Below are 27,598 nucleotides of genomic sequence, written 5' to 3'. Positions count from 1 at the left end.
GGGGATCTGTGGATGACACTGCTATGGGGGAGATCTGTGGATGACACATATAGCATAAGATGCTATATAGTGTCATCCATAGATCCCCCCATAGCATATTGTATAGAAAGGACCAGCTAATAGTAATTTCAAGTAGATTTAATGGTCACATACATGTGGTAAGTGACGCGTTTCGGCTGCTGTGAGCCTTTTTCAATCATGTTTGACAAAGGCTCACAGCAGCCGAAACGCGTCACTTACCACATGTATGTGACCATTAAATCTACTTGAAATTACTATTAGAGCGAGTGCTGGTCCTTTCTATACAATTATCTGTGGATCTTCTCCGGGACACGCGCACCGCATCGCTGATAGCAGAAGTGCCGCTTGTATCTTCTTTTGGACCCCCCATAGCATAGTCATCCACAGATCCCCCTCCCCATAACAGTGCCATCCACAGATCCGCCTCCCCATAACAGTGCCATCCACAGATCCCCCTCCCCATAACAGTGCCATCCACAGATCCCCCTCCCCATAACAGTGCCATCCACAGATCCCTCTCCCCATAACAGTGCCATCCACAGATCCCTCTCCCCATAACAGTGCCATCCACAGATCCCTCTCCCCATAACAGTGCCATCCACAGATCCCCCTCCCCATAACAGTGCCATCCACAGATCCCCCATAACAGTGCCATCCACAGATCCCCCCATAATAGTGCCATCCACAGATCCCCCCATAACAGTGTCATCCACAGATCCCCCATAACAGTCTCATCCACAGATCTCCCATAACAGTGTCATCCACAGATCCCCCATAACAGTGCCATCCATAGAACCCCTCCATAAGTGCCATTCACAGATCCCCTTCATAAGTACCATCCACAGATCCCCTCCATAAGTGCCATCCACAGATCCCCTCCATAACAGTGCCATCCACAGATCCCCTCCATAACAGTGCCATCCACAGATCCCCTCCATAACAGTGCCATCCACAGATCCCCTATAACAGTGCGATTCACAGAACCCCTCCATAACAGTGCCATCCACAGATCCTCTCCATAAGTGCCATCCACAGATCTTCTCCATAAGTGCCATCCACAGATCCCCTCCATAAGTGCCATCCACAGAACCCCTCCATAAGTGCCATCCACAGAACCCCTCCATAACAGTGCCGTCCACAGATCCCCCTTAACAGTGCCATTCACAATTTGTTTTAATATGGCCTTTGAACATAATTTTTCAAATAAAATCATATAAACCCCTTTTTTTGTCATTTTGGTGTTTTTCCCGATTAATCGATAATATTATCGACAACTAATCGATTATTCAAATAATCGTTAGCTGCAGCCCTAGCGCGGTTTGATACCCCATTCCTGCTGTATACTGATGGAAGCCTACATGGTCTGGGGGCCGTATTGTCCCAAGTCCAGGATGGACGGGTCATCACCGATGGGAGCCGGTCCCTAAGAGAGTCAGAACGCAACCCTGATAACTATAGCTCCTTTAAACTGGAACTACTGGCACTGTTGTGGGCCATGACCGAAAGGTTTGCAGAATACCTGACTGGTGCAGAAGTGACCGTTATGACGGACAACAACCCATTGGCACACCTGGAGAATGCCAAGCTTGGCGCACTCGAGCAAAGATGGTTGGCCTGCCTCTCTAAGTACCAATACCGCATCAAGTTCTGGTCCGGTAGCGAGAACTGGCAACGCCGATGCACTCTCTCGGGTTCCAGTAGGACAGTCGACTCAGAGAGCCGATGAGGAGTTAGAGGATACTGAAACTCCAGACCTTGGTCGCTTACCACTGTTCCCGGATGTGGCACATTCAAGTGGGGTGGCGTCTGGAATGACGCTGGTGCTGGGGAAAACATTGACTGATTGGGAGAGAGTCCAGGATAGCTGCCGGGATTTGTGGAAAGTGAAAGAATGGGTTCGGAGCAAGATCTGCCCTCGGCCAGAAGAACGAGCCCTCCTGACCCCAGAGGGTCAAAAGTTGTTAAGGCAGTGGGACAAGCTGACAATTACCCAAGGCCTCCTGTGCCGGATCATATACTTACAGTCAGAGCTGCAGTACCGGCAACAGATTGTCATTCCCATGTCGTTGGGACCGGAGGCCGCCAGGGAAGCTCATGAAAAGGGAGCTCATTTTGGGAGCGACAAAACGTTCAAGTGGCTCCAACGGCTGGTATACTGTCCAGATCTGGCCGACATGGTGGCCGCGGCATGTCTTAAGTGTCGATCCTGTTGGTTGAGTAAGAGTACTGAGCAGCAGGCTCCTGTGCAGACCATCCGCACCTCAGCACCCTTAGAACTTCTGATGATCGATTATGTACAGATTGGATATTCTACCTCGGGACACTCGTACTGTCTAGTCATGACAGATCACTTTACCAAGTATGCGGTGGCTGTGCCCACCAGAGACCAAACCGCAGAGTCGGCCGCCGAAGCTGTCTGTAAACACTTTATACAGGTGTTCGGGTGTCCAGGAGGATACATTCTGACCAGGGAGCATGCTTTCAGGGTACTCTAATGAATGAACTGTACCACCTGTATGGGATTGAACGCTCCCGAACCACTCCATATCACCCACAAGGAAACGGGGCGTGCGAACGCTTCAATCGCACCTTGCTTCAGATGCTGTGGACTCTGGAAGACAGTCAGAAAGCCCAGTGGCCCGCGCACCTACCTGAGTTGATGTGGGCCTATAACAACAGAGTACACAGTACCACCGGATACTCTCTACATATGCTCATGTTTGGACGAGCCAAACGGGAGATTGAAGATCTCCACATGCCTAACCCGATGGAGCCCCCACGAGAAGTACCACCGCTTGGGTGCAGGAGCACCGCCGCCTGATGAGAGCGGTTCACAAGGTTGTGGGGGAGCGTCTGGGACAGGTGGTACACCCTAACCCACGGGTGTCAAACACAAGGCCCGCGGGCCGAATCCGGCCCGCCAGACTTCGTCATGTGGCCCGCGTAGCCGCCGCCGGCCGCCAGCCTTCACCTTTTATTATCACTTCCTGCAGGAAGTGATAATAAATCGCATAATGAGCGGCCGGGCTTTTTTTCTGGCGGAACGCACCGGAACGGCGTTCCGCCACCTTTTGACATCGCAGCCTGCCATGCTCCAGCATCGCAGGCTGCGATGTATCAGCGGGGAGGGACTGGGAGGAGGAGCTGGGGGCCGGTGCGTTCACTGTGCTCCGGCCCCCAGCTCCAGTAGTTATAAAATGTGTACAATTAATAAGGATTCTATTCATGAGGCCCCCTCTGCAGTAGAACATTCAATATAGCCACATCCTACTCACAGGGCTGTTATCTTAATGCTGGCCGGCCGGGCAGACGAGCGGCAGCGTCACGACTGACGTCATGTGCCCGGCCTACTTTCTGAATGAAAGAGGGGGCGCAGGCATGTGACGTCAGTCGTGACGCTGCCGCTCGTCTGCCCGGCCGGCCAGCATTAAGATAACAGCCCTGTGAGTAGGATGTGGCTATATTGAATGTTCTACTGCAGAGGGGGCCTCATGAATAGAATCCTTATTAATTGTACATATTTTATAACTAGTCTGTACTGGAGCGGCAATGGGGGGGGGGGGGGGTCTGTGGATGGCACTGTTATGGGGTGGGGGGGTCTGTGGATGGCACTGTTATGGGGTGGGGGGGTCTGTGGATGGCACTGTTATGGGGTGGGGGGTCTGTGGATGGCACTGTTATGGGGTGGGGGGGTCTGTGGATGGCACTGTTATGGGGTGGGGGGTCTGTGGATGGCACTGTTATGGGGTGGGGGGTCTGTGGATGGCACTGTTATGGGGTGGGGGGGTCTGTGGATGGCACTGTTATGAGGTGGGGGGGGTCTGTGGATGGCACTGTTATGGGGGGGTCTGTGGATGGCACTGTTATTGGGTGGGGGGTCTGTGGATGGCACTGTTATGGGGTGGGGGGTCTGTGGATGACACTGTTATAGGATGGGGGGGTCTGTGGATGGCACTGTTATGAGGTGGGGGGGTCTGTGGATGGCACTGTTATGGGGTGGGGGGTCTGTGGATGGCACTGTTATGGGGTGGGGGATCTGTGGATGGCACTGTTTTGGGGTGGGGGGTCTGTGGATGGCACTGTTATGGGGTGGGGGGTCTGTGTATGGCACTGTTATGGGGTGGGGGGTCTGTGGATGGCACTGTTATAGGGTGGGGGGGTCTGTGGATGGCAATGTTATGGGGTGGGGGGGTCTGTGGATGGCACTGTTATGGGGTGGGGGGGGGGTCTGTGGATGGCACTGTTATAGGATGGGGGGGGTCTGTGGATGGCACTGTTATAGGATGGGGGATCTGTGGATGCCATCCCCAGATCCCCCATTAACAGTGCCATCCCCATCTGGGGGGTTTCTTTGCTGGGCTGGACTTTTATAGCCCCCCCAAATTTTACTTGCATCCCTGTTCTCTAAAGGGGCGGTTTTAGGGGGTGGTCCTAGGGGTGGGCAGATCCCCCATAAGTGTCACCCACAGATCCCCCATAAGTCCGATACAACCGGCCCTTTGAGGATGACCAAACTGCTGATGCGGCCCCCAATGAATTTGAGTTTGACACCCCTGCCCTAACCCAAGACCAGTGCAGAAAGATGGGTATGTCCCTGGTAATCGGGTGATGGTCAAAGCCAAACGGCCGTCAGGGAAGTTGGATGGACGGTGGGAGGCAGTTCCATACACGGTGAAGAGAAGGGTAGACCCCGATATTCCGGTCTATGAGGTAGAGCCAGTAGGGACAGGGGGACCCTCACGGAACTTACACTGTAATATGTTGAGACATTGCAATTTTGATGAACCGGTGTGCGCAGAGGGGGTGCCTCCTCACGCTCAGGGTATGGAGGAAAGTCCCTCAGATGAGGAAGAGGAGGAATGGTGGGTCGTCCCTGCCCAAGTGTCTAGAGAGGTTCCGGCCGTGGCAGGTTTGCCACCCAGATGCAATGCTGAGCAATCAACAGCTCTTCTCTTGTCAAATATGCCTGATGTCCCCAGTGTTTCTGAAACCCTGAATCTGAGAAGGTCAGCGAGGCCCAATGCTGGTGTGCCTCCACAGCGCTATGCCCAGGATGAGTTTGTATGGGGAGAGTTGCCGAGAGTGACAACTTCTAGTGGGGTGGCATGTGAGATTGTGAATAAGCTCTGCCTGTATAAGGTTTATGTTTAAAGTGTACTTAAACTGTCATTTGGCATTCCGGGCACTAGAGGCCACTGTTTTGCAGCTACAACCAGCACACTCTGGGATTTGCATATGTTAAGTAGGTGATGACTCATGCTGCTGCTTGTGAGTGAATCGGGAAGTGATGATCTGACATGGTGGAAGGATTGTGCTGTGAGGGACTGAATCCGATTCCATCCTGGCTTGCAGATGTCCGGCAGTGAATGGATGGACACTCAAAGGAAGGAGAGTAGCTGTCATCTCCTTACTGAATCCAGTTCTTTGAAAGAGAGGTTGTCCCAGGAAGACCAGTTTCAGTGTGTGGACAGAAAGCCTCATCATTAAGCAAGGCCGCACGGTTGCTGAGAGCTTGGTGGCCATCCCGGGTAAGCGGCATCCTAGGGCCCAGAACGGACGAAGGTCAGTACACCCGTTTACTCCATGCTTTACACCAGTGGCGCCTGAAAAACAGCGACTAAGCCTAGGCCTGAAACTAGATAGCTAGTTAGGGTTGTGTGATTGCCAGGTTGTTGCAGGATAACAGGCCGAACTGGATGGACAAATGTATTTTTTCAGCCTTATAAGGCTACTTTCACACTAGCGTTCATGGGTCCGTTCGTGAGCTCCGTTTGAAGGAGCTCACGAGCGGACCCAAACGCCTCCGTCCAGCCCTGATGCAGTCTGAATGGAGCGGATCCGCTCAGACTGCATCAGTCTGGCGGCGTTCAGCCTCCGCTCGCCTCCGCGCGGACAGCTGAACGCTGCTTGCAGCGTTCAGCTGTCCGCCTGGCCGTGCGGAGGCGAGCGGATCCGTTCAGACTTACAATGTAAGTCAATGGGAACGGATCCGCTTGAAGATGTCACTATATGGCTCAATCTTCAAGCGGATCCGTCCCCCATTGACTTTACATTGAAAGTCTGAACGGATCCGCTCAGGCTGCTTTCACACTTAGAATTTTTTCTAAGTTATTAATGCAGACGGATCCGTACTGAACGGAGCCTCCGTCTGCATTAATATGATCGGATCCGTTCAGAACGGATCCGATCAAGCGCAAGTGTGAAAGTAGCCTAAACCATGTTACTATCCCAGTTCGCCCATTAAAAAGAAAACCCCTTTAAATGGATTCTGTCACCTCCCCTAACCCAAAATCCGATTTTAAAGCAGTCATGCAGCACAGCTTACCTTGATTAGGCTGTGCTCTTTTATCTTGTAATCCGTCCAGTAGTTTCTGTAAAAATCGACTTTTATGGTTATGCAAATGAGTCCTGAATGTGCCCAGAGGGGCGTTTTGTTCCCCTTAGAGAGCCCAGTACCGCCACTCTTACAGTGCCCAGCCCGCCTTCCTTGCGACTGTCTAACCGCCCCCAGCCTGCCACAGCCTCTCCTCCCTCTCCCTCACGGCCAAACGAACTCTCGCACAGGCGCAGTACCCACTGAGGGCTGCGCCTGTGCGATCTGCAGGAGACTGAGGGCAGGAGCTTCATCCTCGTCACTGGGCATGCGCCGAGCCCAGTGACGTCCGATGCTCGCTCTTCCCTGCTGACTGAGGGAAGAGCGAGCATCGGACGTCACTGGGCTTGGCGCATGCCCAGTGACGAGGATGAAGCTCCTGCCCTCAGTCTCCTGCAGATCGCACAGGCGCAGCCCTCAGTGGGTACTGCGCCTGTGCGAGAGTTCGTTCGGCCGTGAGGGAGGGGGAGGAGAGGCTGTGGCAGGCTGGGGGTGGTTAGACAGTGCAAGGAAGGCGGGCTGGGCACTGAAAGAGGGGCGTTACTGGGCTCACTAAGGGGAACAAAACGCCCCTCTGGGCACATTCAGGACTCATTTGCATAACCATAAAAGTCGATTTTTACAGAAACTACTGGACGGATTACAAGATAAAAGAGCACAGCCTAATCAAGGTAAGCTGTGCTGCATGACTGCTTTAAAATCGGATTTTGGGGTTAGGGGAGGTGACAGAATCCCTTTAAGAAAATACAAACCGGATTCCCAAAAAGTTGGGACACTATACAAATCGTGAATAAAAACTGAATGCAATGATGTGGAGGTGCCAACTTCTAATATTTTATTCAGAATAGAACATAAATCACGGAACAAAAGTTTAAACTGAGAAAATGTACCATTTTAAGGGAAAAATATGTTGAATCAGAATTTCATGGTTTCAACAAATCCCCAAAAAGTTGGGACAAGGCTATTTTCACCGCTGTGTGGCATCTCCCCTTCTTCTTACAACACTCAGCAGACGTCTGGGGACCGAGGAGACCAGTTTCTCAAGTTTAGAAATAGGAATGCTCTCCCATTCTTGTCTAATACAGGCCTCTAACTGTTCAGTCGTCTTGGGCCTTCTTTGTTGCACCTTCCTCTTTATGATGCGCCAAATGTTCTCTATAGGGGAAAGATCTGGACTGCAGACTGGCCATTTCAGTACCCGGATCCTTCTCCTACGCAGCCATGATGTTGTGATTGATGCAGAATGTGGTCTGGCATTATCTTGTTGAAAAATGCAGGGTCTTCCCTGAAAGAGATGACGTCTGGATGGGAGCAGATGTTGTTGTAGAACCTGAATATATTTTTCTGCATTGATGGTGCCTTTCCAGACATGCAAGCTGCCCATGCCACACGCACTCATGCAACCCCATACCATCAGAGATGCAGGCTTCTGAACTGAGCGTTGATAACAACTTGGGTTGTCCTTGTCCTCTTTGGTCCGGATGACATGGCGTCCCAGATTTCCAAAAAGAACTTCGAATCGTGACTCGTCTGACCACAGAACAGTCTTCCATTTTGCCACACTCCCTTTTAAATGATCCCTGGCCCAGTGAAAACGCCTGAGCTTGTGGATCTTGCTTAGAAATGGCTTCTTCTTTGCACTGTAGAGTTTCAGCTGGCAACGGCGGATGGCACGGTGGATTGTGTTCACTGACAATGGTTTCTGGAAGTATTCCTGAGCCCATTCTGTGATTTCCTTTACAGTAGCATTCCTGTTTGTGGTGCAGTGTCGTTTAAGGGCCCGGAGATCACGGGCATCCAGTATGGTTTTACGGCCTTGACCCTTACGCACAGAGATTGTTCCAGATTCTCTGAATCTTCGGATGATGTTATGCACAGTTGATGATGATAGATGCAAAGTCTTTGCAATTTGTCGCTGGGTAACACCTTTCTGATATTGCTCCACTATCTTTCTGCGCAACATTGTGGGAATTGGTGATCCTCTACCCATCTTGGCTTCTGAGAGACACTGCCGCTCTGAGAAGCTCTTTTTATACCCAATCATGTTGCCAATTGACCTAATTAGTGTTAATTGGTCTTCCAGCTCTTCGTTATGCTCAAATTTACTTTTTCCAGCCTCTTATTGCTACTTGTCCCAACTTTTTGGGGATTTGTTGACACCGTGAAATTTTGAATTAACGTATTTTTCCTTTAAAATGATACATTTACTCGGATTAAACGTTTGATCTGTCATCTACGTCATATTACAAATAAAATATTGACATTTGCCATCTCCACATCATTGCATTCAGTTTTTATTTACGATTTGTTTAGTGTCCCAACTTTTTGGGAATCTGGTTTGTAAATCAATTCTGATATATACAGTGCTGCCCATAATTATTCATACCCCTGGCAAATTTAGACTTAAAATTTTGACTTTTATTCAACCAGCAAGTAATTTTTTGACAGGAAATTACATCGGTGTCTCCCAAAAGATAATAAGACAATGTACAAGAGGCATTACTGTGGAAAAAAACATTTCTCAGCTTTTATTTACATTTGAGCAAAGAGTGTCCAGTCCAAAATTATTCATACCCTTCTCAATAATTAATAGAAAATTCCTTCCTATAATTGCAGACCAGCTTTTCGCACAAGTATTTTTGCCCATTCATCTTTAGCAATGAGCTCCAAATCTTTCAGGTTGGAGGGTCTTCTTGCCATCACCCTGATCTTTAGCCCCCTCCACAGATTCTCAATTGGATTCAAGTCTGGACTCTGGCTGGGCCACTCCAAAACGTTAATGTTGTTGTCTGCTAACCATTTCTTCACCGCTTTTGCTGTGTGTTTTGGGTCATTGTTATGCTGAAATGTCCACTGGTGCCCAAGGCCAAGTTTCTCTGCAGACCGCCTGATGTTGTCGTTGAGAATCCTCATGTATTGCTCTTTTTTCATGGTGCCGTTTACTGTGATTAGGTTCCCTGGTCCATTGGCTGAAAAACACCCCCAAAGCATCAGGTTCCCACCACCATGTTTGACAGTGGGGATGGTGTTCTTTGGGTTGAAGGCTTCTCCTTTTTTACACCAAATGAAGGAAACATCATTGTGACCAAACAATTAAATTTTTGTTTCATCTGACCATAACACAGAAGGCCAGAAGTCTTCTTCTTTGTCCAGATGAGCTTTTGCAAAGGCCAAGCGCGCTTTTGTGTGCCTTATCTGGAGAAGTGGCATCCTCTTTGGTCTGCAGTGTGCAGTGTCCGTTGGATTGTCTGCCTTGAGACATTGCCACCAGCAGAGCCCAGATTCACCAGGATGGCCTTAGTGGTGATCCTTGGATTCTTTTTCACCTCTCTAACTATCCTCCTGGCCAGCACAGGTGTCACTTTTGGCTTCCGACCACGTCCTCTGAGATTTTCCACAGTGCGGAACATCTTGTATTTTTTAATAATACTTTGCACTGTAGCCACTGGAACTTGAAAACATTTAGAAATGGCCTTGTAGCCCTTTCTTGACTTGTGAGCGGCCACAATGTACAGCCGCAGGTCCTCACTGAGCTCCTTTGTCTTAGGGTACTTTCACACTAGCGGCAGGACGGATCAGACAGGCTGTTCACCCTGTCGGATCCGTCCTGCCGCTATTTCGCCGTGCCGCTGCTCCGTTCCTATTGACTATAATGGGGAGGGTGGCGGAGCTCCAGCACAGCACGGCAGTTCGCTGTGAGAGGCCGCCGGACTAAAAAGCTGGACATGCAGTACTTTTAGTCCGGCGGCCTTTCGCCGTGCACTGGGGACGGAGCGGCGGTCCGGTGGCAGGACAGATCCGACAGGGTGAACAGCCTGCCAGATCTGTCCTGCTGCTATTGTGAAAATAGCCTTAGCCATGACTGTCCACAGACCAACTGCAGAGAGCTGCTGTTTTTCACCTGTTGAGTTGGTTAAAACAGCTGTTCCCAATTAATCAGGGTAATTACGATGCTTTAGAACAGCTTGGACTATTTGGAATGGTATAGCACGATTGATTTTCCCACAGACTGTGACAGTTTGTGAAGGGTATGAATAATTTTGGACTGGACACTTTTTGCTCAAATGTAAATAAAACAGTGGTGACTCTAGGAACAATATATAGGGGGGGCACAAAGATACCACAGTCAAAAATGGGGGGGCAAAAACAAAATAAGTATATATAAATAAGATTACAAAATACGAGAGAATTGCAGTATGCAGGGATACATTTATAATAAAACAATTTACTTACAAAAGAAGCTATTCAGTCGTCTGCTGTGCCGTCCTCTGCTTGCTTCCGCGGATTCTTTCCCCTTCTTTCTGTCTCTCGTCAGTGCGCAGGCGCACTGTTATGGTGGATCTATGGAAGACACACTGTTATGGGGGCATCTGTGGATGACACTTATTATGCCTCTCATTATGCCTCTCATCACTGCCATATCAGCCCCCATGCCTCTCAGCCCCTATGCCTCATTAGCCCCCATTATAAGCCCTTATGCCTCCTTAGCCCCCATTATGCCTCTTATCAGCCCCATATCAGCCCTTATGCCTCATTAGCCCCCATTATTCCTCTTATTAATCCCATTATGCCTCTTATCACCCCCATATCAGCCCTTATGCCTCATTAGCCCCCATTATGCCTCTAATTAGCCCCCATTATGCCTCTAATTAGCCCCTATTATGCCTCTCATGATTAGCACCTATTATGCCCCCAGCAGCCAGATTTTTTATAAAATAAAAAACACTTACCTCTCCTGCTCCTGGACGCCGCCTGCAATTTTCTCTCTCCTCAGTCGATGTGCTCTGAACTGGCACGCACAGCGTGAGGTCATAGAGCACCCTCATGCTGTGCGCAGCCCTGCACAGCCGACAGCCGAGGACCAGGAAGTGGTAAGTACAGAGCATTTACCGATTCCTGGTCCTTGGGTACTAATGAGCGCTTCCATAATGGAATCGCTCGTTAGTATTCACGGCCTGCTTTGGGGGGAATCAGCGGGGGGGCACCTGGGGGGGCAAAGAATAACATGGGGGGGGGCAATTACCCCCCCCCCCTCATCCCCCTGTAGCGACGCCACTAAAATAAAAGCTGAGAAATGTTTTTTTTCCCACAATAATGCCTCGTGTACATCGTCTTATTATCTTTTGGGAGACACCGATGTCATTTCCTGTCAAAAAATTACTTGCTGCTTGAATAAAAGTAACTTTAAGTCAAAATTTGCCAGGGGTATGAATAATTATGGGCAGTCGCCTCACTGTGCCACTGTGGCTCAATAAACTACCACTTTTTCTACTGGATGTGTTGTCCGTTTTCATATATATATATATATATACATATGGTAAAAATATGGCAGTGCCAACCAAAAAAAGGGAAAGGTGGGTGCTAGCTCAAAGGGAAAACGCTTACCCAGATGTATAGTGAAAAAATAGAGCAGCACTCCAAAGTAGCAGTAAAAAATGGTATCTTTATTCACCCATAGGTGAGAAAGGCTTCAGGTTGGAGCCGAAACGTCGCGTCACCTATGGGTGAATAAAGATACAATTTATTACTGCTACTTTGGAGTGCTGCTCTATTTTTTCACTCTCTATATATATATATATATATGTATATAATTATTATTATTATTATTTATTTATTTTCTCAAAGCACTGTTCACCACCAATATCAGCAGCTAACGTGTTAAATTACACACTCCACCTGTCCTCCTTAACGTAAAGCCGAGCTAATGTGGAAAGCCATTTTCTTGAAGGTCACTTTGGTGTAAAGGCTACACCATCGGCTACAACAACATGGCGCCTTGAACCGGCACTGTTCCTCTCGTAACCAGCCAGAGGTTTTACCTTCATCCAATCATTGCAGCTGTTACAGTCTCTCGCTTGCAATAAGGCGCGCTCTGATTGGTAGATACTGTTTCTGCTTCCCTATCGGTAGAGCTGTGATGACGTCACGTGGGCGCCTGGTTTGAAAAACTTGAGGGGCGAAAAGTGTTTTCTTGGTGAGGCAAGTGTCTATTTATGGGCACGGGGGTCAGGCGGCGGCGGCGGCCGGGATGAGCTTCCAGTCTGAGAACTACAAGCCGCAGCATCCCGTGCATAGAACGGAGTGTCCCACAATGCACTGCAGTAACGAAGCCCATCACGGCTGCTTGCTTTCTTCTTACTGGAATACTGTCTCAGGTTTCAGCTTTTTCTGTGGAACTACAAGGATCAGCACAGGAAACAAAGGTTCTGACTGCAGCTGCCACTAGGTGGCGCCCTCCATACTGCTGTATATAGCTGGAGCAGTGCACGTGCAGCTAGCGCCACCTGCTGGCCGCCTGTAGTTACAGTGACCTCTATGGAACAATCTGGGAGAGAAGGTAATGGCTTTTTCTTGTATCCCCCTTCCCTGGGTCTGTATACAGGCCTGTCAGGGTGGGATACATTAGGCGCCAAGAGATCGGTCAGATCTCAAAGTAGATTTTTTTTATTTATTTATTTTTGACAGCAGGAATAATGATTGAGGGTAAGGATCTGAGCGCTCAGTTGCGATGGCTGGGCGCCTGGGTCACATCTCCAAGATGGCAGCACTTGTGGTGGGTCCAAGGAAGGGGAATGGGTGCCCAAGGCCCATTGATGTGTGTGAGACGTAACCCGTTTGGTCCAATATCACAGAAGATTTCCTAAAGAGTAAGTTGATGATAGAAAGGTGTCGGATCTCCCAGGACATTGCAGCTTGATGGACAGCGTGACCATACTGACCTCTGTCCACCACCGTAAGCATCTACAGTGGCAATGGGACATCAGAACTGGACCATGGAGGAATGGAAGCAGGCGGCCTGGTTATTCCGTGTGTGCACTGCTGCTCCTTTCATTTCAGGGGGCTCTGTGGGGTACGGGGGTCCAAGGAGAAGGATCCCCACTAATCTAGGGCTACTATCACGCCTACAGTAAAGCTATCCGGCAGAGGAGCGACCTAGCAGGATAGGGCCGTCTAATGCTTGAGCCCATGAGCCCATTGACTATGAAAGGATCAGATGGTTTCAGCGGGACAAATTACTGGAATCCCCCTTTAACCCCTTGACAGCCTTCGTCGTACATGTAGATTCTGTATTGCTGCTGGGTTTCTACTGTTTACAAGAGCAGGGGCCCAGGGCTAATGTCTGCGATCGGCCATAAGGCTGATCGCAGATGTTTATCCCATCATATATGCTGTGGTCAAGTGCAACCATGGCATCTGAGCGGTGAAGATGGGGGAGCCACGCGCTCCCACCCTGATAACTGCCTCCCCCGGCTGAGATATGGGAAGCTGTTGCGTGCTTGCGGGTCCGATGCCTATCACTGGTGTATTCTAATACAGGCCAGCAGGTGGCAGCGTTGGAATCCAGTGAATGGTGTGTTCTGTGATGGATATATACCCATCACAGAACATAGTCGGGTCCATAAATATTGGGACATAGACACAATTCTAACATGTTTGGCTCTATACACCACCACAATGGATGTGAAATGAAACAAACAAGATGTGCTTTACCTGCAGACTGTCAGCTGTAATTTGAGGATATTTACATCCAAATCAGGTGAACGGTGCAGGAATTACAGCAGTTTGCATATGTGCCTCTCACTTGTTACGGGACCAAAAGTAATGGGACAATTATATAAAAGATAATAAGCAGGTGGCTCACTTTGATTTGCCACGACAGGTGCACAGGTTCAAAAAACACCCCTTGGTTCTAATGGATATATATAGATTGGATAGAACCGGCACTCAAAACAATCGGATTGTACGTGGAAATAAATTAAAATTATTTATTAAACAATAAACGCTTAATAAGCTATATTCTGTGTACATCAGAGTAAGACTCATAAAAATGACATAAAAAGCATATAAAACATATATATATATATATATATATATATATATACCAAATAAATATCTCTGATATAGAGAAATCTTAAATGCTGGGCACAGCAGGCTGCATCCGTGTCCCCCCCCAGTTGGGTAAGGTTATTAGATCGCAGGCGTCTGTGACAAAGCAGATTGGTGTATTTGAAATATATTCAATAGCCTATTTCCCACATAATCCTAAATTTATCACCGTATAGGATAGAAGATAGTCAGATATGGTCTGTATTTTGAACCATGAATAGATTGTCCAGCATCAGATAGCAGTCTCAGATTCAAAGTCACTTGTCCAGCACGTCTGTAATCACAGTGCCTGTGCCGTCTCTCATGCAAAGAATCGGCATAGTTCCACTGAACTTGATGTTACTCACTGTGTCTCCGTGTAGGCTCACTCGGTTAGGTCTGTGGAGGGGTTTCTGCCGTGGCGTCCCACGCTTTAGCCTTTCTCCGCTGTATTTGTGTCGGGTCCAGTTTGTGATGGAATCCCGTCTCTACTCTCGTGAGAGACCTGTGTTAGACCTGTATTAACTGTTTCAGCTGTTTCGCTTCGGTGAGTCTTACAACACTTACTGATCTTCTATAGGTGGATGTATTCTCTCCGTCCTTTTAGTACATGGCCATGTACCGCTGAGATGATTCTTTCACAGGTAATACGCCCAGACGCGTTTCGAGATATCTTATCTCTTCCTCAGTGGGTATAACCTGTGAGCACTGCTCTTGTGTTTAATATACTCTCATCTCAATTGATTGATTCCTTTCACCTGTTCCAAGACTTGTGTAAGAGCATAGAGGATTTGCTTTTCATTAACCTTTTCTTTTCCATATAGTGTTTCTATCTTAGAATCCTCTTTCAATGGCATTAGTAATATCAAACATCTCTGCATATATATATTTGTTTACATATGGTAACTATATAATCAAATATAAAGAATATATATATAATATAAAAAGTATAAAAAATAAATATTGGCAGACATTTGAATCTTACATTGTGGGGAAATGTTTTTATATCACTATCATGTGGTGAATAATTATCCGCCCACATATTCCATTATTAATATCTTAAAATGTGAGATATTTTACATATCAGTCCTGAAGGGCATATATCAATCACCATCCTCCTAAGGGCTGATTAGCTAAATCTCAGAATACTGTTAAAATTCAATTGTTCCTTTTTGGGATATGGTCCTCATTTTCAATCTATTTTTCTTTCTTGTATATATTTTTTCTTTAGTCTTTATTCCTTATTTCAATATAATTAGTATCTGCGATTTTCTTATACTTATTTGAAATTTTACGTTTTTTGTATATTGCGGTTTTTTCATGCGGTTTCTTTTCCCGATTTTTCTCTGCGGTTTTTCTGGGGGTGCGGTTTTTTTGAAAAATGTTTTTTGATTTTTTTAAATATATATAGAATGATTTTATCTTCCTTCTATTTAGGGGATTTTGGATTCAATAGATGTTACTATATTTTCATTTCTCAAATTCATCTCTATTCTCATCTATACTGCTGTAAATGATTAGAATCTTATAATCTAAATAAAACCAAAAATCTCCAAATCTGAGTTCAACCCCGCAGGGAGGAGACTGCCAAAATCATAAATTCTTCTGGACTCAGCTCGTGACATCCTCATAATGTGATTACCTCCTCTCCAGTGTATGTCCACCCTTTCCAGGGCCACAAAAGAAAAGCCCTTGGGGTCACTATTGTGTGACACTTTAAAGCAAGCATGTCAAACTCAAAGGCTAACATGGGCCAAAAAAAAATAATTTAAGTTTATGTGGGCCGCATAAAAAAAAAACGCCTGGCCGTGCGGAGGCGTGCGGATCCGTCCAGACTTACAATGGAAGTCAATGGGGACGGATCCGTTTGAAGATGACACAATATGGCTCAATCTTCAAACGGATCCGTCCCCCATTGACTTTCAATGTAAAAGTCTGGACGGATCCGTTCAGGCTACTTTCACAGTTAGAATTTTTTTTACAATATAATGCAGACGGATCCGTTCTGAACGGATCCACCGTCTGCATTATATGAGCGGATCCGTCTCAGACGGATCCGCTCTGAACGCAAGTGTGAAAGTAGCCTTAGGGGCGAGAACCTGGGATCTTTCATCCCTTGTCCTATTCAGCTCTATCAGGGTGAATAGGAGTTCACACTGTCCCTACTGCTCTGTGCCTTGTGCACACAGCATCAGGGATGTTACCATGGCAACCAGGGCTTCTGTAGCGTCCTGGCTGCCATGGTAACTGATCGGAGGCCCAGGCTTACACAGCTGGGGCTCCGATCAGAAGCTGCCACTGCACCACCAATGAGGGGGAGGGGAGAGGTCCCTGTGGCCACTGCCACCAATGATTTCAATACTGGGGGGGTTGAGAGGGGCTGGCGCACTGTGCCACCAATGATTTTAATGGGATGGGGGGGGTTGAGGGGGGGGGGCACACTGCACCACCAATGATAAATTACCCCTTTATACAGGAGGCGGGTACTGGCAGATCAGCAGTTAACCCCTCAGGTGCGGCACCTAAGGGGTTAACTGCCTCTGATGATCGCAGCTCCCTGTCAGGGGCAGGGTGCCGGCAATGCGATTCTGCTGCCGGCACCCGCCTCCTGTATTGTGTTAAACTACTTTCACTATCAGGCCACACAGAGCGGCGCCCAGCTATGTCTCAGCACTCACCATTAGTCCTGGGCGCCGCTCGTTCGACTGCAGTGCTCCATTACTGTCTCCTCTCCTGCTCCACATGCTGCTGATTACTATCGGAGCGATGGGAGGAGACATCAGCTTCACTAGTGGGCGTTCCTTCTTCCTGGCTGTAGCGCTGTCCAATCGCAGCGCAGGGAGAAGGAACGCCCACTAGTGAAGCTGATGTCTCCTCCCATCGCTCCGATAGTAAGCAGCATGTGGAGCAGGAGAGGAGACAGTAATGGGGCACTGCGGGCGAACGGAGCGGCACCCAGGACTAATGGTGAGTGCTGGGCGCCGCTCTGTATGGAAATAGTCCAATCATTGGTGGCGCAGTGCGCCCCCCCCCCCCCCTATTCTCATTGGTGGCGCAGTGCGCCCGCCCCTCCTCCCCCCTCTATTCTCATTGGTGGCGCAGTGCGCCCGCCCCTCCTCCCCCCCCCCTCTCTTCTCATTGGTGGCAGCGGCAGCAGCACAGGGGGAGGGAGGACAGCTTCCTTCTCCCCTTGCTGCTGAGAGAACATGAGCGCGCCGATAGCAGCGCGCTCATGTTCAGAAATACTTGCCGGGCCGCAAAAATATTCATTGCGGGCCGCATGCGGCCCGCGGGCCGCATGTTTGACACCCATGCTTTAAAGTGTTTGGATAGAGAGTGATTTTCATATCCTTTTCTAATATTGTTTAGATGTTCTGTTATTCTCACTCTCAAGGGTCTTTTCGTTCTGCCAATGTATTGTTTCTGGCAGGGGCACTGGAAAAGGTAGACAACACTGGAGGAGTCACATGTCAGGCAACCCTTAATATCCAAACTAAATTCATTTTGAGTGGATTGGACCTTGCTTATCTTTTTTGGGAATGTGGAGTTTTTACACCCCGAACATCTCCCACATCTGAAAAACCCATTCATATTCAGCCATTTTTGAAGTGTGGGTGCCTCTTTTTTCTTGTGATTGATTATTGTGGGTGCTATTTTTAAACCTAAATTAGGTGCCTTGGTGAAAGTGATAAGTGGGGAAGTGTGCAACATGGGTCCAATGACCTTATCTCTTAGTAAAAAGTGCCAGTGTTGATTTATGATGTACCGTATTTGTTTGGATTGTGAACTGTAAGGTAAAATAATTCTTAATTCCCCTTCCTTATTGGTGTTTTTGTGAATATTTGGCTGAAAAAAGGTCCCTCTCTCTGTTTCTCTTATTTTTACCAGAGCATCTGTAAGGATTTTTTCGGGGTAACCTTTACATTCGAACTGATCTTTCATTTTAAGGGCCTCAGTTTCAAAATCCACTTCCTCGGTACAATTTCGCTTTATACGGCGAAACTGTCCTGAGGGAATATTTAGTAGCCACTGGGGTAGATGGCAGCTTGTGAATGGTATAAAGCTGTTTTTCGCTGTTGGTTTATAGTGGGTATTACACCTGTATTTATTGTCACATTGTGTAATCTGGATGTCCAGAAACTCTATAGATGTTTCCTTAATTTTGGACAGAAAAATCAAGTTTTTGTCATTCTGATTCAGGGCCTCTAGGAATTCTTGCAATTGATGTTCATCTTTTCTCCATATAAACAGGACGTCATCTATGTAACGACGCCATAGGGCCAGGTCCGTCCCCAGTTTGGGGGTGATGTTTTCATATTCCCACTGTGCCAAAAATAAATTTGCATAACTGGGGGCGAACCTGGTCCCCATGGCCGTCCCACACAGCTGCAAGTAGTGATCGCCCTCAAAATAAAAATAATTGTGATGGAGTATGAATTGAATACCCTCCATCAGGAATTCAATTTGTTTAGGGCATAGGGTCCCATCTATTTCTAATTGTGACTTGACTGCTGCTATACCTTGATCATGTCTTATACTGGTATAGAGAGACTGGACATCCAATGTCCCAATGATCCAACCTGGTTCTACATCAAGACTCTCTAACGTCCCAACAATATCTGTGGTATCTCGAATGTACGACCTAGTTCTCCTCACCACAGGCTGTAATAGTACATCAATATATTGGGAGAGATTCGAGGTCATAGATCCTATCCCAGATATTATGGGACGTCCAGGTGGCTGTTCCAAATTTTTATGAATTTTGGGCAGGCAGTAGAAGACTGGAAGTCTTCCCTGCGTGCCCAAAATAAAATTCCGTTCCTGATCAGACAGAATTTTGTCGCTTACACCTCCATCACAATAATTCGTGAGATTTTTATTGAATTCCTGACCTGGGTCTGCTTATAATTATTCACCACATGATAGTGATATAAAAACATTTCCCCACAATGTAAGATTCAAATGTCTGCCAATATTTATTTTTTATACTTTTTATATTATATATATATTCTTTATATTTGATTATATAGTTACCATATGTAAACAAATATATATATGCAGAGATGTTTGATATTACTAATGCCATTGAAAGAGGATTCTAAGATAGAAACACTATATGGAAAAGAAAAGGTTAATGAAAAGCAAATCCTCTATGCTCTTACACAAGTCTTGGAACAGGTGAAAGGAATCAATCAATTGAGATGAGAGTATATTAAACACAAGAGCAGTGCTCACAGGTTATACCCACTGAGGAAGAGATAAGATATCTCGAAACGCGTCTGGGCGTATTACCTGTGAAAGAATCATCTCAGCGGTACATGGCCATGTACTAAAAGGACGGAGAGAATACATCCACCTATAGAAGATCAGTAAGTGTTGTAAGACTCACCGAAGCGAAACAGCTGAAACAGTTAATACAGGTCTAACACAGGTCTCTCACGAGAGTAGAGACGGGATTCCATCACAAACTGGACCCGACACAAATACAGCGGAGAAAGGCTAAAGCGTGGGACGCCACGGCAGAAACCCCTCCACAGACCTAACCGAGTGAGCCTACACGGAGACACAGTGAGTAACATCAAGTTCAGTGGAACTATGCCGATTCTTTGCATGAGAGACGGCACAGGCACTGTGATTACAGACGTGCTGGACAAGTGACTTTGAATCTGAGACTGCTATCTGATGCTGGACAATCTATTCATGGTTCAAAATACAGACCATATCTGACTATCTTCTATCCTATACGGTGATAAATTTAGGATTATGTGGGAAATAGGCTATTGAATATATTTCAAATACACCAATCTGCTTTGTCACAGACGCCTGCGATCTAATAACCTTACCCAACTGGGGGGGGACACGGATGCAGCCTGCTGTGCCCAGCATTTAAGATTTCTCTATATCAGAGATATTTATTTGGTATATATATATATATATATATATATATATATGTTTTATATGCTTTTTATGTCATTTTTATGAGTCTTACTCTGATGTACACAGAATATAGCTTATTAAGCGTTTATTGTTTAATAAATAATTTTAATTTATTTCCACGTACAATCCGATTGTTTTGAGTGCCGGTTCTATCCAATCTAATGGGACAATTGTCTTCTCAGCTCTTCCATGGCCGGTGTGTGTTATTCCCTCATTATCCCAATTACAATGAGCAGATACAAGGTCCAGAGGTCATTTCCAGTCTGCTATCTGCATTTGGAATCTGTTGCTGTCAACTCTCAAGATGAGATCCACAGAGCTGTCACTATCAGTGAAGCCATCATTAGGCTGAAAAACACCAACAAACCCATCAGAGAGATAGCAAAAACATCAGGCGCGGCCAAAACAACAGTTTGGAACATTCTTAAAAAGAAGGAACGCACAGGTGAGCTCAGCAACACCAAAAGACCCGGGAGACCACGGAAAACAACTGTGGTGGATGACCAAAGAATTCTTTCCCTGGTGAAGAAAACACCCTTCACAACAGTTGGCCAGATCAAGAACACTCTCCAGGAGGTAGGTGTATGTGTGTCAAAGTCAGCAATCAAGAGAAGACTTCACCAGAGTGAATACAGAGGGTTCACCACAAGATGGAAACCATTGGTGAGCCTCAAAAACAGGAAGGCCAGATTAGAGTTTGCCAAACGATATCTAAAAAAGCCTTCACAGTTCTGGAACAACATCCTATGGACAGATGAGACCAAGATCAACTTGTACCAGAGGGATAGGAAGAGAAGAGTATGGAGAAGGAAAGGAACTGCTCATGGTCCTAAGCATACCACCTCATCGGTGAAGCATGGTGGTGGTAGTGTCATGGCGTGGGCATGTATGGCTGCCAATGGAACTGGTTCTCTTGTATTTATTGATGATGTGACTGCTGACAGAAGCAGCAGGATGAATTCTGAAGTGTTTCGGGCAATATTATCTGCTCATATTCAGCCAAATGCTTCAGAACTCATTGGACAGCGCTTCACAGTGCAGATGGACAATGACCCAAAGCATACTGCAAAAGCACCAAAGAGTTTTTTTAAGGGAAAGAAGTGGAATGTTCTGCAATGGCCGAGTCAATCACCGGACCTGAATCCGATTGAGCTGCATTTCACTTGCTGAAGACAAAACTGAAGGGAAAATGCCCCAAGAACAAGCAGGAACTGAAGACAGTTGCAGTAGAGGCCTGGCAGAGCATCACCGGGGATGAAACCCAGCGTCTGGTGATGTCTATGCGTTCCAGGCTTCAGGCTGTAATTGACTGCAAAGGATTTGCAACCAAGTATTAAAAAGTGAAAGTTTTATTTATGATTATTATTCTGTCCCATTACTTTTGGTCCGTTAACAAGTGGGAGGCACATATGCAAACTGTTGTAATTCCTGCACCGTTCACCTTATTTGGATGTAAATACCCTCATATTACAGCTGTCAGTCTGCAGGTAAAGCACATCTTGTTCGTTTCATTTCAAATCCATTGTGGTGGTGTATAGAGCCAAACATGTTAGAATTGTGTCGATGCCCCAATATTTATGGACCTGACTGTATTTGGTAATTTAATGTTTGCTGGTTATAATGAGCTAGGGTGACTTGGTACTTTCACACTAGCGTTTTTATTTTCCGGCGCTGAGTTCCGTCCTAAGGACTCAATACCAGAAAAACACTGATCAGTTTTATCCTAATGCATTCTGAATGGAGAGCAATCCGTTCAGTATACTTCAGGATGTCTTCAGTTCAGTCACTGTACGGTTTTAGACTGAGAAAATACTGCAGCATGCTGCAGTATTTTCTTCGTGCAAAATTCCAGAACACATGCCGGATCCAGCATTATTTTACTTGGAAATGCATTAATGCTGGTTCTGGCCCCAAGTGTATTGGAAAAACGGATTCGGTTTTGCGGTCTGCGCATGTCAAAAAGATAAATAGCGGATCTGTTTTTTCCGGATTACAACTGGAGAGACTGATCCGGTATTGCAATGCATTTATGAGCCAGATCCATCTGACAAATGAATCCGTTTGCGTCCAGATTGCCGGAATCCTCTGCCACAAGTGTGAAAGTACCCTTAAAATCTTTTTATTTTTTTTGTAAATGTAATCGTTCAAATCACCCCCCCCCCCCTTTCCCCAAAATAGAAATAAACAAACAAAAAAAAAAGCACATTACCGGCATTGCCGCATCCAAAAATTGCCAGTACTATTATCCCGAGCGGTGTAACAGGGAAAACAAAAATGGAAAAATGAGCGGCTGGGTTATTCCTCGTAGACGCATCGGCGCGTCATCTTGCGATCGTTCGCTGGCAGGCTGTAGATTTTCTTTTAACCCCAAAAAGGTACATTAGACGCTGTTTTGTTAACAGCGTCTGATATACCTGCTACCTGGTCCTCTGGTGGTCCCTTTTGCTTGGATCGCCCACCAGAGGACACAGGCAGCTCTGTAAGTACTACACTACACTACACTACACCCCCCCCCCCCTGTCACTTATTAACCCCTGATCACCCCATATAAACTCCCTGATCACCCCCCTGTAAGGCTCCATTCAGACGTCCGTATGTGTTTTGCGGATCCGCAAAACACTGACATCGGCAATGTGCTTTCCGCATTTTGCGGATCCGCACATTGCCAGAACTTTATAGAAAATGCCTTTTCTTGTCTGCAATTGCGGACAAGAATAGGACATGTTCTATAGGCTCTACAAAAAACGCAGTGTTCGCCCGATCAGGCCTGATCTTGTGCGCACACTTGCGTTCAGTACGCCCCACCGCAGTGACAGAATTATTTAATTTTTTCTGATCACTGCAAAAACGCTGTAAAATTGCTGCGGAGCTATAAAGATCACTTTTGAGGGGCATGGCGAGTTCATAGAAGGTGTTTTTTTTTTTTTGTTTTTTTTTGGCACAATTTAGCGGAAATTTATTTATTTATTATTTTTTTTATTTTATTTTTCTTACAAAGTCTCATATTCCACTAACTTGTGACATGTAAAATCTTACATGAACTCACCATACCCCTCACGGAATCCAAATGCGTAAAAATGCCCTGTGAAATCCTAAAGATGCTCATTGGAATTTGGGCCCCTTTGCGCATCTTGGCTGCAAAAAAGTGTCACACATGTGGTATCGCTGTACTCAGGAGAAGTTGGGGAATGTGTTTTGGGGTGTCATTTTACATATACCCATGCTGGGTGAGAGAAATATCTTGGTCAAATGCCAACTTTGTATAAAAAAATGGGAAATGTTGTCTTTTGCCAAGATATTTCTCTCACCCAGCATGGGTATATGTAAAATGACACCCCAAAACACATTCCCCAACTTCTCCTGAGTACGGCGATACCAGATGTGTGACACTTTTTTGCAGCCAAGGTGGGCAAAGGGGCACATATTCCAAAGAGCACCTTTCGGATTTCACCGGTCATTTTTTACAGATTTTGATTGCTAACTACTTCTCACGCATATGGGCCCCTAAAATGCCAGAGCAGTATAACTACCCCACAAGTGACCCCATTTTGGAAAGAAGACACCCCAGGGTGTTCCGTGAAGGGCATGGCGAGTTCCTAGAATTTTTTATTTTTTTGTCACCATCAGTTATTAGGAACACCTGTTCTATTTCTCATTAATGCGATTTATCTAGTCAACCAATCACATGGCAGTTGCTTCAATGCATGTAGGGTTGTGGTCCTGGTCAAGACAATCTCCTGAACTCCAAACTGAATGTCAGAATGGGAAATAAAGGTGATTTAAGCAATTTTGAGCGTGGCATGGTTGTTGGTGCCAGACGGGCCGGTCTGAGTATTTCACAATCTGCTCAGTTACTGGGATTTTCACGCACAACCTTTTCTAGGGTTTACAAAGAATGGTGTGAAAAGGGGAAAAACATCCAGTATGCGGCAGTCCTGTGGGCGAAAATGCCTTGTTGATGCTAGAGGTCAGAGGAGAATGGGCCGACTGATTCAAGCTGATAGAAGAGCAACGTTGACTGAAATAACCACTCGTTACAACCGAGGTCTGCAGCAAAGCATTTGTGAAGCCACAACACGCACAACCTTGAGGTGGATGGGCTACAACAGCAGAAGACCCCACCGGGTACCACTCATCTCCACTACTAATAGGAAAAAGAGGCTACAATTTGCACGAGCTCACCAAGATTGGACTGTTGAAGACTGGAAAAATGTTGCCTGGTCTGATGAGTCTCGATTTTCTTTTGAGACATTCAAATGGTAGAGTCCGAATTTGGCGTAAACAGAATGAGAACATGTATCCATCATGCCTTGTTACCACTGTGCAGGCTGGTGGTGGTGGTGTAATGGTGTGGGGGATGTTTTCTGGGCACACTTTAGGCCCCTTAGTGCCAATTGGCCATGGTTTAAATGCCACGGGCTACCTGAGCATTGTTTCTGACCATGTCCATCCCTTCATGACCACCATGTACCCATCCTCTGATGGCTACTTCCAGCAGGATAATGCTCCATGTCACAAAGCTCGAATAATTTCAAATTGGTTTCTTGAACATGACAATGAGTTCACTGTACTAAAATGGCCCCACAGTCACCAGATCTCAACCCAATAGAGCATCTTTGGGATGTGGTGGAACGGGAGCTTCATGCCCTGGATGTGCATCCCTCAAATCTCCATCAACTGCAAGATGCTATCCTATCAGTGTGTGTGTGTGTGTGTATGTATGTGTGTGTATATATGTATATACCGTATTTATCGGCGTATAATACGCACTTTTTCCCCCTGAAAATAGGGGGCAAATGATGTATGCGTGTTATACGCCGATATAATGTTAAGAAGCCATGTTTTTACATACCGAATGTATAACATTAAGACGGCGCAGCGCCTGTCCCAGCTCCCTCCTCATGCGCCGCCTGTCCCAGCTCCCTCTGTCATGCGGCGCCTGCCCCAGCTCACTCTGTCATGCGCCGCCTGCCTGTTCATTCATAAAGTGAGATAAGCAGGCAGGCGGCGCATGAGGAGGGAGCTGGGGCAGGCGGCGCATGACCGAGGGAGCTGGGGCAGGCGGCGCATGACCGAGGGAGCTGGGGCAGGCGGCGCATGACCGAGGGAGCTGGGGCAGGCGGCGCATGACCGAGGGAGCTGGGGCAGGCGGCGCATGACCGAGGGAGCTGGGGCAGGCGGCGCATGACCGAGGGAGCTGGGGCAGGCGGCGCATGACCGAGGGAGCTGGGGCAGGCGGCGCATGACCGAGGGAGCTGGGGCAGGCGGCGCATGACCGAGGGAGCTGGGGCAGGCGGCGCATGACCGAGGGAGCTGGGGCAGGCGGCGCATGACCGAGGGAGCTGGGGCAGGCGGCGCATGACCGAGGGGGCGGCGGCGCATGACCGAGGGAGCTGGGGCAGGCGGCGCATGACCGAGGGAGCTGGGGCAGGCGGCGCATGACCGAGGGAGCTGGGGCAGGCGGCGCATGACCGAGGGAGCTGGGGCAGGCGGCGCATGACCGAGGGAGCTGGGGCAGGCGGCGCATGACCGAGGGAGATGCCGGTCTGCGCCGTCATAATGTTATACCTCCGGTACTACAGTAAGTACCGTACAATTAGATATAGAGTCAGATTGAATGTTTCCAGTTGCGGGGCCCGGTGTATTCGAGTAGAGTCACTGCACCGGGCCCCGCCATGAGTGTCCCCGCCTCCTCTCTCCACACTTATCCATCTGATGGGGGATCTGTAGATGACACTTATGGGGATCTGTAGATGACACTTATGGGGATCTGTGGATGACATAAGTGTCATCCACAGAGCCCCATAAGTGTCATCCTTTTACATTATTTACCTTATAAGTGTATTAATATTAATAAAAAAAAATCTGAGCTACCCTTTTTTTCCTGAAATTTCCCTCTTAAAATGAAGGTGCGTGTTATACGCCGATAAATACGGTATATATATCTCTCTGACCATAATTATTCATACCCCTGGCAAATTTTGACTTAGTTACTTTTATTCAACCAGCAAGTAATTTTTTGACGGGAAATGGCATAGGTGTCTCCCAAAAGATAATAAGACGATGTACAAGAGGCATTATTGTGGAAAAAAAAACATTTCTCAGCTTTTATTTTACATTTGAGCAAAGAGTGTCCAGTCCAAAACTATGCATACCCTTCTCAATAATCAATAGAAAAGCCTTTATTGGCTATTACAGCGATCAGACGCTTCCTATAATTGCAGACCAGCTTTTTGCAGGTCTCCACAGGTATTTCTGCCCATTCATCTTTAGCAATGAGCTCCACATCTTTCAGGTTGGAGGGTCTTCTTGCCATCACCCTGATCTTTAGCTCCCTCCACAGATTCTCAATTGGCTTCAAGTCTGGACTCTGGCTGGGCCACTCCAAAACGTTCATGTTGTTGTCTGCTAACCATTTCTTCACCACTTTTTCTGTGTGTTTTGGGTCATTGTCATGCTGAAATGTCCACTGGTGCCCAAGGCCACGTTTCTCTGCAGACTGCCTGATGTTGTCGTTGAGAATCCTCATGTATTGCTCTTTTTTCATGGAGCCGTTTACTGTGATTAGGTTCCCTGGTCCATTGGCTGAAAAACACCCCCAAAGCATTAGGTTCCCACCACCATGTTCTTTGGGTTGAAGGCGTCTCCTTTTTTACACCAAATGAAGGAAACATCATTGTGACCAAACAATTCAATTTTTGTTTCATCTGACCATAACACAGAAGGCCAGAAGTCTTCTTCTTTGTCCAGATGAGCTTTTGCAAAGGCCAAGCGAGCTTTTGTGTGCCTTATCTGGAGAAGTGGCGTCCTCCTTGGTCTGCATTGTGCAGTGTCCGTTGGATTGTCTGCCTTGAGACATTGCCACCAGCAGAGCCCAGATTCACCAGGATGGCCTTGGTGGTGAACCTTGGATTCTTTTTCACCTCTCTAACTATCCTCCTGGCCAGCACAGGTGTCACTTTTGGCTTCCGACCACGTCCTCTGAGATTTTCCACAGGGCGGAACATCTTGTAATCTTTTTAATAATACTTTGCACTGTAGCCACTGGAACTTGTATACATTTAGCAATGACCTTGTAGCCCTTTCCTGACTTGTGAGCAGCCACAATGCGCAGCCGCAGGTCCTCACTGAGCTCCTTTGTCTTAGCCATGACTGTCCACAAACTGCAGAGAGCTGCTGGTTTTCACCTGATGAGTTGATTAAAACAGCTGTTCCCAATTAATCAGGGTAATTACGATGCTTTAGAACAGCTTGGACTATTTGGAATGGTATTGAAATTTAGATTTTCCCACAGACTGTGACAGTTTGAGAAGGGTAGGAATAATTTTGCTCTGGAAACTTTTTGTTCAAATGTAAATAAAAGCTGAGAAATGTTTTTTTTTTTTTTTTTTTTTCCACAAT

At 46.9% G+C, this 27,598-nt stretch overlaps 1 protein-coding gene across 3 annotated transcripts in view; it reads left to right on the top strand.

Moving 5' to 3' along the window:
- Positions 1-27,598, top strand: part of DDIAS (DNA damage induced apoptosis suppressor) — a 40,446-nt gene that overhangs the window by 1,043 nt on the left and 11,805 nt on the right. Inside the window, exon 3 of one of the 3 annotated variants that reach the window (XM_044286139.1) lies at positions 5,374-5,583. The gene's annotated coding sequence lies outside the window, so the exon portion shown is untranslated. Of the gene's footprint in view, positions 1-5,373; positions 5,584-12,359; positions 12,732-27,598 lie in introns of those variants that run through there. The other 2 variants (XM_044286141.1, XM_044286138.1) reach the window with 2 other exon arrangements.

Source organism: Bufo gargarizans, chromosome 3, assembly GCF_014858855.1.
Source record: "Bufo gargarizans isolate SCDJY-AF-19 chromosome 3, ASM1485885v1, whole genome shotgun sequence".
Lineage (NCBI taxonomy): Eukaryota > Metazoa > Chordata > Amphibia > Anura > Bufonidae > Bufo > Bufo gargarizans.
This window is presented reverse-complemented; position numbering and strand designations above follow the sequence as displayed.